Source organism: Harpia harpyja, chromosome 4, assembly GCF_026419915.1.
Source record: "Harpia harpyja isolate bHarHar1 chromosome 4, bHarHar1 primary haplotype, whole genome shotgun sequence".
In the NCBI taxonomy this organism is placed as follows: Eukaryota; Metazoa; Chordata; class Aves; order Accipitriformes; family Accipitridae; genus Harpia; species Harpia harpyja.
Window position 1 is genome coordinate 59758508 of NC_068943.1, and position 12962 is coordinate 59771469.

Sequence of the window (12962 nt, forward strand, 5' to 3'; positions counted from 1 at the left end):
TTTACAGTTTTTAAGAGTAGCAATCCTTGGCTCTTGCAATTTTGGGGAAAGCTTTAGATTTCAAAGGGTGTGAGCAATTACTCTGGAAAGAAGGGCAAGGTCTTCAGCCGCAGATTGGAAGCTAGAGGCCACCGCAGCGTTCTCAGGTTACTGGACTGAGTCCTAGACCAGACCAACTCAAAAGCCCTTGTGACTTCTGTTGGCAGCTCAGACCCCAAAGGAATCAATAATTGGCAAAAAGGGATTAGCAAGGGCATGGATGAAGAACCCCATACCCCTTGCCCTGGTCAGAGCACTCTGATGGATCAGTGAGGAACCCCTGTGTTGACTTCATTGCCATATTGAAAAGATCTCTTGACCGGTCCTGCCAGCCATAAGCCTGATTTGTGCCAGTGACCCAGCAGAAACCATAGCTCAGCTATAGAGCATAATTCAGGATCTGAGCCAAAATCTAGGGACACAGTCACGTTTTTACTTAATGCAATACTATGAGCTTGATGGTGAAAACAAGCAAAGCTAGTTACACCAAAGTGCCCAATACTCACTTTGAAGGTCAGTAGCTGAATGAACCACTCTCACATGAATCCCAGAAGGGTCCTCGTGATTATGAAAAAAATGATGTATCGTTTTATGTACAGTGTCAAAGACCTTTTCTTCTGCAAGCAGGAAAACTAGTCGTGATGAATAGGCAGATGCTGCCTTTCTTTATTCTTTAAAGATGCACAATATGTATGATACAATCTATTTAAACCATAGTCCTGTCAAAACTGCTCCCTTCCTTGCCTAAGGAAGGACAGCTGAGGAAGCGTATTTGTGTATATTTGAGCATGTCCTTATCTGTGTCGTTCTGGAAATGACATGGAGCGGGATGCTGAGAGCTGCTCAAATTGGGAAGTTGGCAGGGCCAACCAGGGAGTCCCCAGAGCAGCCTGACCCGGTTCTTTATAAGCAGCTGGTTCCACCAAGGACACCCTTACTATCCAAAAATATATGCTTGTGCTCTGTGGCTCCCCTTTTCCCCCCACTATGGTGACACTGAAATATCCAGGCTCCCTCACAATCTCGACAGAAATCCCAGGTTTTTTTTTTTTCTGGATTTTGACTCCTGCTCCCTGGCTTTGGCCTGATGGTGGTAGATTGCAAGCCTCCTGGTCCAAGTAGAAAGATGATCTATGCTTTATTTATGTTATTTGCTGTTAAGCTTTAAAGCTATACAGCCTCTCCCTTATCCTTCAACACCTCATCATCAGCATGACTAAGGACAGGTTGTTCACCAATAAAGAAATGACCTTTGCTAGAAATAGCTATCGTTATATATCTCAGTTTCCCTGTCCTTCTGCATATGAGCCTGCAGAAATGTCACTGAGGAAATCAACTAATTGGATTATGTCAAATTTGCAAGAGCATTCAGCTTTCTGAGGCAACGGGCTATGCACATGAGGCTACCCTTACCTGCTACATTTTAAACTTTCTTGGTTTTAGGTCCCATCAAAAGTTTGATCCCATGTTAATTAAGGTAGTGGAGAATTTGCACTGACCTCAGGGAATTTGCGTAAAGTACCATCCTCCTGGTCCCCAATACATGTCACTTAACTGATGCGTGACACCATAAAATTCAGTTCTGTAACAAGTAATACCAAGTTCTATGGCAGCATGTTTGTTCTTTTTCTTTGTTTCTTCACATCCCAACAGTAATTAAAATATATATATACACACATAACAAATCATAAAAATGTATGCAGCAACAAAATCACTTTTTTAATCCTCCCTTCTTCTTTTGTTTCTTGCTGAAAAAATTCCACTCAGCTGTCTTTTCACATGACCTGATGACTCCCAACCGCCATTCTGTATTGGAGGGAAAAATGTTTTGAATATTCCCTCTGCTAGATATTGGCGACAATTGAGGGTGGGGAGGAGGGTGGAATACCCCATTTTATTTGCACAATGAAAGCTTGACTTTGAGACTGGCAGCTGAGAAAAGGCGATTTCCACGTTGCAGAATTAGATAGCCCAGTTACTGTCATAGCCTGTAATGAAAGCATATAATTTCAGCAATACTCCCAGCTGCACTTAAGGTACTAGGCATAAAAACACCACAATTTGTTCTTGTCTTACCAGCAAAGGAAGTAGATTTTAGGATGCGCTCTGGTGGGCTTGTGTTTTGTTAACGCTCTGGCATGGGCCAAGGCAGACAGGCCAGCCTGGTACTTAGCTACTGACCAGCTTACCTGTGCAGCATTCCTAGCCCGGACCAGGTCCCAGCCCAAGGCACTGACCTGTGTACAGGCACCCATCCTATTAAACCTCCTAATCCCAAGCCTGAACCCCCCAGAAGGCAAGTTCACATGAGCGCTGCTGCCAAGGGTAATCTGCAGGGACAGGGGCTGGGTTAACTCACCAGCACCTCTTTTTTTATGGATTCTTTATTCTCCCATTCTCCTGCTGTGGCTGGAGCCCGCACTTGTGCGTGGTGAGACCCTGCTGTGCTTCAGCCAGGCAGCGAGTGCCTCCCCTCCAGGCTCTGTGCCGGAAGGGGTACCCAAAAGGCCCGTTCCATGGGTGGCAACCTCCTGTCACAGCCCCTTTGCTCTCCTGTGACCAGCTTCATTATGCCACCCCAGAGGCACTACGTACTCCATTGCCCTGCCCCACTTAACACCACTGCCCAAAGTCTTGTAGGCAAAGTCAAGCAGACTGGTTCAAAAAGAGCAGATGAAAAACATCCTCACCTGTCTTTCCTCTATCTCCCCTCTCTTGTCTGGCTGAAATTCTTCCCAAACCACTCAGCAGTAAGGGGCATGTTGTATTTATCTGCAGATGAGTTCAAGGACAGGAGTCGCATTCCTGAAACACAGAAGCTGCAATGCAGTTCAGCCTGTGGAGGCGAGACAAAAGATGGGGTATTGATGGTGGAGACCCACATGCTACAGACAGCGTTTCCCTATTCTGTATCATAAAACTCAGGTTTAGCACTGCTTTTTCCAAGTTTATTGTGAACTCTCCTGCTAGTCAGCTTGCAATGGTCTGAATGAGTTTTGTCATTAACCTTTTAATATCCTTGAGAATTATGTACATCTCTCAGTGTCTCCAGTTTCTCTTAAAAAAGAAAAAAAAGAAAAAAAAAAAAAGCAGCCTATACTTTGTCCATAAATAATAACTTTCGATCTTTTATCATGCTTTGTGTCTCCTGTACCTTTTCCAGTTCTTCAATACCCTTCCTGTGTGGTCTTCCTAGCCTTTTTGCAAAGTATAATTATGCTTGTGTAAGGACATCCTGCAGCACTAATGAGGTAAAGAATGCTTTTGTCCCTCTCTTTTTAAAATAAACAGCACATAGCGTGGCCAGCAGGAACAGGGAGGTGATTGTTCCCCTGTACTCGGCACTGGTGAGGCCGCACCTCGAGTACTGTGTTCAGTTTTGGGCCCCTCACTACAGGAAACGCATTGAGGTGCTGGAGCGTGTCCGGAGAAGGGCAACCAAGTTGGTGAGGGGCCTGGAGCATAAGTCTTATGAGGAGCGGCTGAGGGAACTGGGGTTGTTTAGCCTGGAGAAGAGGAGGCTGAGGGGAGACCTTATCACTCTCTACAACTGCCTGAAAGGGGGTTGTAGTGAGGTGGGTGCTGGTCTCTTCTGTCAGGTGGCTGGAGATAGGATGAGAGGAAATGGCCTCAAGTTGCTCCAGGGGAGGTTTAGATTGGATGTTAGAAAAAAATGTCTTCACCGAAAGAGTTGTCAGGTATTGGAACAGGCTGCTCAGGGAAGTGGTTGAGTCACCATCCCTGGAGGTATTCAAAAGACAGTGTGGATGTGGTGCTTAGGGACATGGTTTAGTGGTGAACTTGGCAGTGTTAGGTTTATGGTTGGACTTGATGATCTTAAAGGTCTTTTCCAACCTAAATGATTCTATGATTCTATGTTTTCTTACCAAATAACACAGCTGTTAATTTAATTTAAGATGCCCTTTGTAAATAATGACCTTGATTCTCTGGAACTGTTCACTTTTTCTCATTGTAATTTTTTTTTTTCTTCTTTTCTACATTCTTTTCAACTTTGAACATGGCCTTCTTTTTTGATATATACTTTTTTCATAACCTAATTGCTTGTTACACAGACTACCACCAACACTCTGTGGAGACAGCTGAAAGTGAAAGGGCAAAACTTTAGACAAGATAAAGACAGGGAGCAACCTATGGCTAGGATTTGGAAAAAGCATCTCAGATGCCACTTGTGTGGCAGCACAAGTACGAAAGCAAGACTCTTTTTCCACAGACAAAGATTAAGAACAGAAAGACCCTTTTCTAAGAAAATAAGAGATGGAGCAAGTTCAGAGGAAGACTTGCTTCCTAGCTCCCATACACACACCCATTCTACATGATGCTGGATATGTCAAATCTCTGATTAACCAGCTGTAGATGCTTCATGGAGGCATCTAAGGAAACTGCTGATTCAAAGGTGGGAAGGTCAAGGAGGGAAGGGTGTACAGCCCATACATTTTTTTCTACTGAGATCCTGTTTATTAGAAAATGAGCAGCTGGACATGCAATCAGAATACTGAACTGGAAAAATTTAAAGCCTTAACTGTATTTCTGTAACTCTGCATAAATGCCAGAGAAATCATAAAATGTAATACAGCTGTCTCTAAAGATTATGCAGGAAATTCCTCTTTCCCCAAATATAATATCATATGTTGCCTTTAAAGAGAACGCCTAGTTAACTTTGGATCTATACCATCAGTCATCCAGGCAGTACATCAGTAACAGAGGTACGCTTCCTTGGACTACAGACATTAGCAATGCGCAGACCATCACAGATCAAATCTGAGGCCTTCTTGGAAGCCTGTCTAAAAGCAATTACCTTGCAGATGTGATAAGACAATCTATTATGCAAACTGGTGCTCCTACCAGACCAAGAAGAAATTTGTATCTAACAACTTGTACAACCAGAATCCCAAACATCATACATACAATAGGACATTAGTGCTTGATGAAAAGGATCTCAAAGCACAGAGTAGGAATATGTATATGCGGTGTGGCCTTCATCCTGCAGAAGATTTATAGTTAGCAAAGTTATAGCTAATGAAAATGAGCCCCATGGATCTATTCATGTATGCAAGTGGACAGATGTTTGCAGACTTTGGTTGTGGTGTTGGGGCAGGTGTGAGATGGTGTGGAAAGAATCAGTTTTGAAAGGACAAGCAATTAATTGTGTTGTAAAACAGACTGCAAAGTTTCCTGCTGCAACTTTTAAAATCTCAGCAGCCACCCAGTTTAGATAAATATCTTCTAGATAATCTGGAAATGAAACAAAATAATCACAGCCAAGTTAGGTAATTCCAGACTCAGAGACTGCTCTTCGATATGTCCAGATTAACCCACATGGATTTAAATGGTGTTGCAAGTTATTTTTAACTGAGTGTATTACCTTAAGTTATCACTAATCTCCCTGTACACTTTTAAAACTGTATATATTAAAGTCACACTGTCAGAAAACATGGGGACAGTTAGCTTCCCAAATTCTGCATGCAGCAACACTGTGTTCAACTTCATCTATATAAACCGCTGCGAGTTTGCTTACTAGGTCCTCCAAAGAATATGCATCACACCATGCAGAAAAGGTACCTCTTGCAGGTGGTCCTAGTATGATGGCAAAGAGAGCATTCTGGTGCGTATGCTCTGGCAGGAGTGTAGGCTGAAATCCATCTGGTGATCAATCATTAAACACTTCTAACAAATTATAAACAAAATTTGGGGAGCATTCCTTACAGCTCAAAACTCTGCCTACTATATTCTGTTGGCAGCCTTGCACTAGGAAAAAAAAAAAACCGCAAATGTCGACTAATTCATGTGGTGCTTTCACACAGAGGGCCAACCACCCCAAGCTACAGAATGGGACCACCATTCTTCAGCCCCTTCCAGATCCATACAGAATCACTGGCTGCCCTGAGGACCCCAGAAACACTTTTTCCAAGGGGAAAAAAAGGTACATTAAACACCTAAGGTAATAACCTAAGTTCTCCAGTGGTGTTGATATCCAGGATAACTTAGGGAGTGTATGGTTGAAGCACAATCAGAAAAATAAAATGTTAGAGCTCACTACAAATGGCATGTAGGACTCATTTTGCCAGATCATGGGCGTGTTTGGGGTCCTCCAGTATGCCCCACTTCAGAATCCTATTTTTGCTAAATTCCTCTGCAAGAGCTTGTGGAGGACATGCAGCCTTACTGATCATGTATCCCTATGGCAGAGTCCCCAGCTGAAGGAGGAGGCTGCTCAATGTAGATATCTTTCATCCACAGTCTTGGGAAGGGTACATTCAGATTTTGTTTTAGGAATCTTACTGACTCTTCACACATGCTTAGGAGTGGACGCTTTGCCAGCTCTGTAGAAGGACAATCAAAAAACCCAAAATCTCTAGTTTGGGATACTTTCCAACTGTAGCTAGGTGACACAGTGGTGCCTAGGGCCATCTTGAATCACTAGTTTTGAAATGAAAGATCTGGGGGCATAAATGGGTTTAGCTCCAGAAAAAGTAGAATCCCCAAGCACCAGCAAATGTGCTTCCAGCCCAGGGCAAGTGCAAGGAACAATTCCATGGCTACACTCAGAGATGCAACCTCATCAGTCACCAAGATACCTTCCTTTCATCTCTAACCAGAGGTCTGGAGCTCAGCGAAGGACCTACACAGCAACAGCAGAAGGCTGGTGAAGGCATCTCAGCCTCTCTCTTCCTGGCAAAAATGCCTGTATCATCCAAGCTAGCAAAATCTGCCTGTTTGGGGAAACAACAGATATATCAAACATTCTGGCAAAGCCCAGGAGAAATGACAGTGCAATGATGTTGAAAAGAAAACTATCAGAGAGAGATTAGTTTGTCTGACAGTCTTTATTTATGTTCTCCGCTGAAGAACAACAAGAGTCCTTTCATGCATATTGAATTTTCTTCTAGTGTGAATCAACCTCTGTCAGTAGGGCTGCAAGTGTTGCCGGTTTAGAAAAATGGGTGATCGCTGCTATCTGGCACCTGCCCTCTGCACACCTCAGAGCGCCAAAGTTTTCTAGCCACTTATTCTGCTGCAAGCAATGCTCATTTTACACTGAAGCATCACATTTTTGGATATAGCATTCAGAACGTTTCCTGTACTATCTACTAAACTTTTGCCCAAGTAGGCAGACAGTACGACCGAATGGGGGTCCGCAGGCCATGGAAACCTCAGGTTCAGGTTATGGAGATGAAAAGAGGTAAGGGAGCAAATATTGCCTCTTAACAGGACTGGCAGTCTCAACTAATTTCTCACACCACTTTGCAGGTGAAATAGCCTGTGCTGCTGGCTGTCTGGCGCCATCTCTCTCTACATGACACAACAAAACTTGACCACTGTTTTGCCACAGCCGTCCCTCAAATGTTGTGGTGTTGCAGCTCATGCAGAAGCAATAATCCAGAATTACATCACAACTGCTCTCCTGAGAGTCTCTGCAGGTAGCAGATGTGTATCACATAATCACCATCCATTCTTCTGCCAAATCTAAGACAGCCATGAGCTCAAAGCTCAGATACAAAGTAATGCCTAGAAATTTCAGGTCCTTTTTCTGATACTGATAAGATGCCCAACACAAATGACAGTGGTATGGATTTTGTCTCTGGCTCCTGCTGTTCTGCACACCATTCTGGCAGCCCAAAGGTGGCAGCAACCCAACTGAACTCGTGGATTGTGTCTTTCCTGGGAGTAGGCAAAACCCACGAAGCAGTAGGAATGGTGTGTCATTTCCCAGCTGTGACACAGATGGGGAAAAGGACAGCATAGCTGGGGGACTGGTGTGGTCCAGTATGGCTCGGCAGCAGGAGTGCCTCTTTTGAGGCTGGAGCAGCTGGCACCCCGCAGAGCAATCCTGCTGCTTCTCTGTGCTGCGGCTCAGAAGCTCCGCTCTGCAATGCCTGGTGGCCTGCAGATGCAGGTGCCCAATGCAGCAGCAACAGCTCCTAAGAGCTGGCCTAGGACAGCAACAGCTCCTAAGAGCTAGCCTAGGACAGCTGAGGGAAGACAGAGCTGCAGGAAGAGGCGTCCCATGTCGTGTCCTTCTGATCTGTGGGAGGAGCAGTAGGGTCCCAGCCAAGCACACTAATGACACATGTAGAGAAGCAGCTTGATTAAAGGTCTCAAAGTGGCATCTATTCCCAGCTCTGCCAAAGGTTAGCTTATGCAGCCTCTTAGTTCTCTCTGCAGCAAGAGGATAACAATGCTTACCCACCTTTAAAAGTAGGATTAAAATACTCGGGCACTTTGTGATGGACCAAGATATGCTACAAACTGTCAATAGGAAAGAAGACTTGTACTCTAGGTTTTGTAATTTCTAATGCAGTTCCCTTTGCAGTAGGCTAAAATAATTTTGTTGGGGGAGGAACAATTGCTGAACAAATGCTGCCATGCATTTGCATACGATCTTTTCCTGCAAATAGCCAGAATGTGAGTGGATTTTCTCAGGACAGTGAAGAGCTCTTCTTCCATCACAGGATTTTCTTTTGCCAGCCTTCTAGTTGAGAGGGCAAACTGAAAAGGTGGTAAAACTGCTCAACTTACAGTTAGGTGCTCCTATTGCTTATTTAAAGCATTGCCCAAACTACTTATTTTCCCCAGCATGATTCTTAGAATAGCTGAACCAAGTTTAGCAAATCTTCCCACCCAAAAGATGAACCTGAAACAGTCACAAAAGTAGGCCTGAAAAGTTTGGCTAAATTATAAGGAACCAAACAAAGAGGCTCTGGCATCTGGCAACTTTAATAATTGTAGATGCACTTCAGCTTGCTTGACCCACTACATCAGGCAATGTCGTCCTCATTGCTTACCGCAAAAATCACGATGCATTCCTCAGTCTATGGCAGCATCACCTCAGTGAGACTAAAATAAAACCCACTGAAAGGTTTTATATAATGCCAAGGCTACAAGATCTCTAATGTAGTTTTCTTATTGGAGCAAGAGCCAAGTACAGCTTAAATTCATTAGCTAATGGCCTGTGACAATGAAGGACAAAGACAATTATTATGCACATCTCCCAGCTGATTGTTTCTGTGTGAAGAAAATGCAACAGATTATTGTTCTCCTATATTAATGTACCATAAAGGATTACTATCATATCTACTTCAAAAAAACCCCTATCCCTTTCAAAATGCAGACTAATGCTGGATAAATTTGATTTTTATAGATGAAAGCCTGGTGGAAAAAATCAAGATTTTATTAGAGCCATGGACAATCACATTACATTTTATATAATATGAGGACTTCACTACTGAATCAGGAAATTGATCCCAGGACATTTTTTTTCTCCTGAAGACTTACCAATTCCCTGAGCATCTCTCATGTATCTCAAACACTTATTCTTGGATATAATAGCCAGAGGCATTCTTAATATCTGTTTTTATTTATAGAAAAGTCAGAAAATATATACAATATGGAGTCTTAAAGATGCATGAAAGCCTCCTACCTCTCTCAGTACCAGCTGTTGGTACATTTCTTGCACTTGGAACCTGAAAGGAAAAGGAAGTCAGAGTAGCCATGCACCTGGAATGGTAAAAATCATTATTTCACTTTTGCTTCATTAACAAAATTTCACTTTCCATGGAGCTTTAGTTCAGGAAAATCACCATTCTGCAAGACCTTGAGACTGATAACAAACATAAAAGCTCACAGAAAAATTAAACCAGATTTATGGTTAAATAGCTTGAAGACTATGAGTGTTTCTGAAATGAAGAAAATTATATCCTAATATGGAAAGAGTGAATCATCTCACCACTTTCAGCAAAATGTATGGTAGATCACACTCCTTGTAATTTTTTAATGCCAACAGGTAAAACACTAAGGAGAGGATGTGTCACCTGAGTCTGCCAACAGCTGTAAATTCAGATTAAGCAGGACCCAGCCAGATCCACCACAGTTTCAGGGCCCCATCCTGTACTCGTGTACATGTGCAAGTGGGCTGGCAGCTCTGACACGCTGCCAAGTCTCCAGGAGGCTGCTAACACCAGCTCCACATCAGAAATGGACAGACTAACCCTATCGTCCAGATTGTGCAGTGAGATGCCTGACTGCCAGACACCTACTGCCACTGTCACCCAACAGAGGCCATGGCTTGCTCTTAATTTCAGTGACAATTTGAGGTTTTCTGAACCTGTGGCTGCTTCATCACCACTTGCCCTTTTCCAGAAAGGTGCTGGTAACTATGCCAATAGAGACTTGTCCCAGCATTCAAGCACATGACCCACGACTTTTGTAACACCAAGCAAGCTTGCAAAGGAGCACAAAAAGCCTGGTTTTACGCACAATAATTTAAGAAATCACATATTCTGGTAGGCATCCACCCATTGTTCTCAGAGACCACGTGGGACTACTCAGAAGCCCACTTGGAGCAGCAACCCGTTCTTCTTCCCCTCTGTACTCACTCCTGGTTTGTCACTCATAGACACTCAAGGCCTCCCAGTTACTCTGATTTAATGGGTCATTCACACAGGGATTGACAAAAACCCAAACTTATCCTCTAGTAACAAGCGCTGGCCAGAAAGCCTCCTTCAGCGAGGGCTTTGTAATCCATCCTGAAACAGAAAAAGCTTAGGATGAATTCTGGTGTCCCAGCATGGCCCACGTGTGCAATTACAGCTTGTCCCAAGGGCTTTGATGTGTGCACTGTAAGGTTTTACCATGTTGTACCCCCCTATTCCACAAACCAGCCTTTGTGCATTTTCTCTTTGCAGCTGACACTTGCCATATAAGCCACTGAGGCTGTAATAAAATGCACAACATGGACTATATATATGGAGTGTTAGAGATTATGAAATTCAATGTCATTTTTTAGAGTCATAAAAACATTATCTAATTCCCAGTAGCTCCCCTGAGAGACTCAGGAATACGTTTATACACTAAAATGTCAAAATCATAAAATGCCTGATTTTGCACTATTTACTTTGCGTTGTGGTGAGGTAGTTATTACATGACATTTCATAAATACAGTGACTAAGAAATAATTAGTATGCTGAATACATGCTTCCCACTACAATAGAGCACTATACATTTTAAACCCCTGATTTTCATGAAGCACTTGCACAGTCTAGCTTAAATACTACAAACAAAAGTGAACTCTGGGGAAAAAAATGCTGCTGTTGGGTTTTGTTCTGTTTTCTTTTCCTTTAAAGGGAGATATATTGATAATAACAACCCCAGGGCTGCAGTGACAAGCAGCAGTAGCTGTGCATTTCCCAAACAGCAGGGACAAAAGAGGCAGCATGTCTTGCTGTTACGACATGAGGGAGAGGTTCCAAGAGAGTATCACGTTAGCAAGATTAAAATTAATACAAACGCTGAACAAAATCCTTCTTTGAAGGAAGGAGATGATTTAAAATTGCTTGTAATTAAGGAAGAAACAGCACTGCACACAGCTCTGCTCTAGCCAAAGAGTCTTCCAGATTTTCACTGCTCAGCTTGTAATACTCCTACTTACTTTTTTTTCTAAATACCCAGTAGATTTTATTGCCTTTTTTGGATATTAATATGCAACCAATTATAAATTGTGAGTTGCAGCACTGGGTAATTTCCCTTCAAGAATGCTAAGCAGGTTCTGTGCTGTGTCAGCCCATGTGACAGCACAGCAACTACCATCTTCTCTGACATTTTTTAGCAGCAGTTCATAAACGGTTGGTCAGCAGGAAAGCTGGAGCAAACCCCATCTTAGCACCTCCTCGTGATGCTGAGTTTTAACTTGCTGGATGTTCTGTTTAAAAAAAAAAAAAAGAAAACTTAGGATTTAGCTCAAATTCTCAGGAGTGGAGATTCAGATGAAAAATAGAAAATAACAGTATCACCTGTTAATTGTATCAGAGGTACTTGTCTCAGTTTCTCACTCCGTCTGCTGTTGTGCTGGCACCACATTCAAAGCTTCTTCTTGAGGCTTGTCAGAGGAGAGAGGGCAAATTTTAAGTGCAAGGTTTAAAAAAAGGAAAAAAGAGAAGGCAGTGTGAACTTTCATTTCATGTAGATACAATGTACATCACACAGCAGCACTGTCTCTGTGTTGCACTAGCCATCAACATACCTGGAAGAGCATTCTGTTGCTGGAGGTTTTGACTGCACAAAAATGCCCTCTTCCCTTTCATTTTTCCTGGGATAAAGTATTTGCAAAAGAACTACCCTCACACTGAGTAAAGGCATAATTATTGATAATTATTGACATTCATCTGTGTAGGCATTAATGACACTAGCTGGGCCAAAATGAACCTTGACGTAGGTGGCTGTGTCTCCACCATGCTCAAGCAACAAGTGCTATTCCTGAATTTGGACATGGGTATTGAACCAGTAACTACCCAGAGAAGCAACTATGGATGAGGATGCATGTTAAGTATCAATGTTTATGCATGCTTTACACTTCTTTTCTGTTAAAAAGCCCCTTCACTGTGTGGGAAAATACTTTTCTACACTGAAATGGAAAAAAATGCTGAGACAAGGCTGTACTTTTTTTTTTACCTTAATCACAGGACTCAGCTTTGGTGGGTGTCATAACTTGGTTTTGGCTGAGGTAATCTAATGCATAAGAACCCTACACAGTAATACGAGCTCAGACATAAAACACCGAGCTGAGGCCATAGCTGTGATGTCTAATTGCCTTTGCCTAGAAACTGCAGTCAGCACTTGTAATCCTTAATAGGGAGTTTCAAAACAGACTCCAATATTTGCAAAGTGTATAGCCTAATTTGTGTGCTGCCCTGTCAAGAGAGTTTAGGACACTCCAGTAATCTTGCTGCTGCACTGCTTTGTGCTTTTCAGCAAGTTGTTGGCATGTGCTTTCCACACAGGCCTGTTCAGCTCAAGAGATCCTTTTCCTCTCAACACCTACACATCACCTTTCAATTAACAGCTATTAAAAAGAACTTCCAAAAGTGTCTGCAGTTTGTCATGCTCTACATTTGATGATAAATTCACAG

At 42.8% G+C, this 12962-nt stretch overlaps 2 long non-coding RNA genes across 5 annotated transcripts in view; both read right to left on the reverse strand.

Annotated features, from left to right (window-relative positions):
* Window positions 1–1932: 1932 nt before the first annotated feature.
* Window positions 1933–10092, reverse strand: LOC128140477 (uncharacterized). 2 transcript variants are annotated; one of them, XR_008234757.1, is made up of 4 exons: window positions 9479–10092; window positions 6636–6770; window positions 2730–2875; window positions 1933–2027 (listed from the first exon to the last, which is right to left on the reverse strand). It is a non-coding gene; the product is annotated as an uncharacterized LOC128140477 (long non-coding RNA). The 2 variants fall into 2 exon arrangements; XR_008234756.1 differs by lacking the exon at window positions 6636–6770.
* A 96-nt stretch (window positions 10093–10188) lies between these two features.
* Window positions 10189–12962, reverse strand: part of LOC128140476 (uncharacterized) — a 47569-nt gene continuing 44795 nt past the window's right edge. For 2 of the 3 annotated variants that reach the window (XR_008234750.1, XR_008234755.1), the window contains 2 exons: window positions 11847–11932; window positions 10189–10583 (listed from right to left, as the gene is read on the reverse strand). This is a non-coding gene — a long non-coding RNA (uncharacterized LOC128140476). The other variant, XR_008234752.1, reaches the window with a different exon arrangement.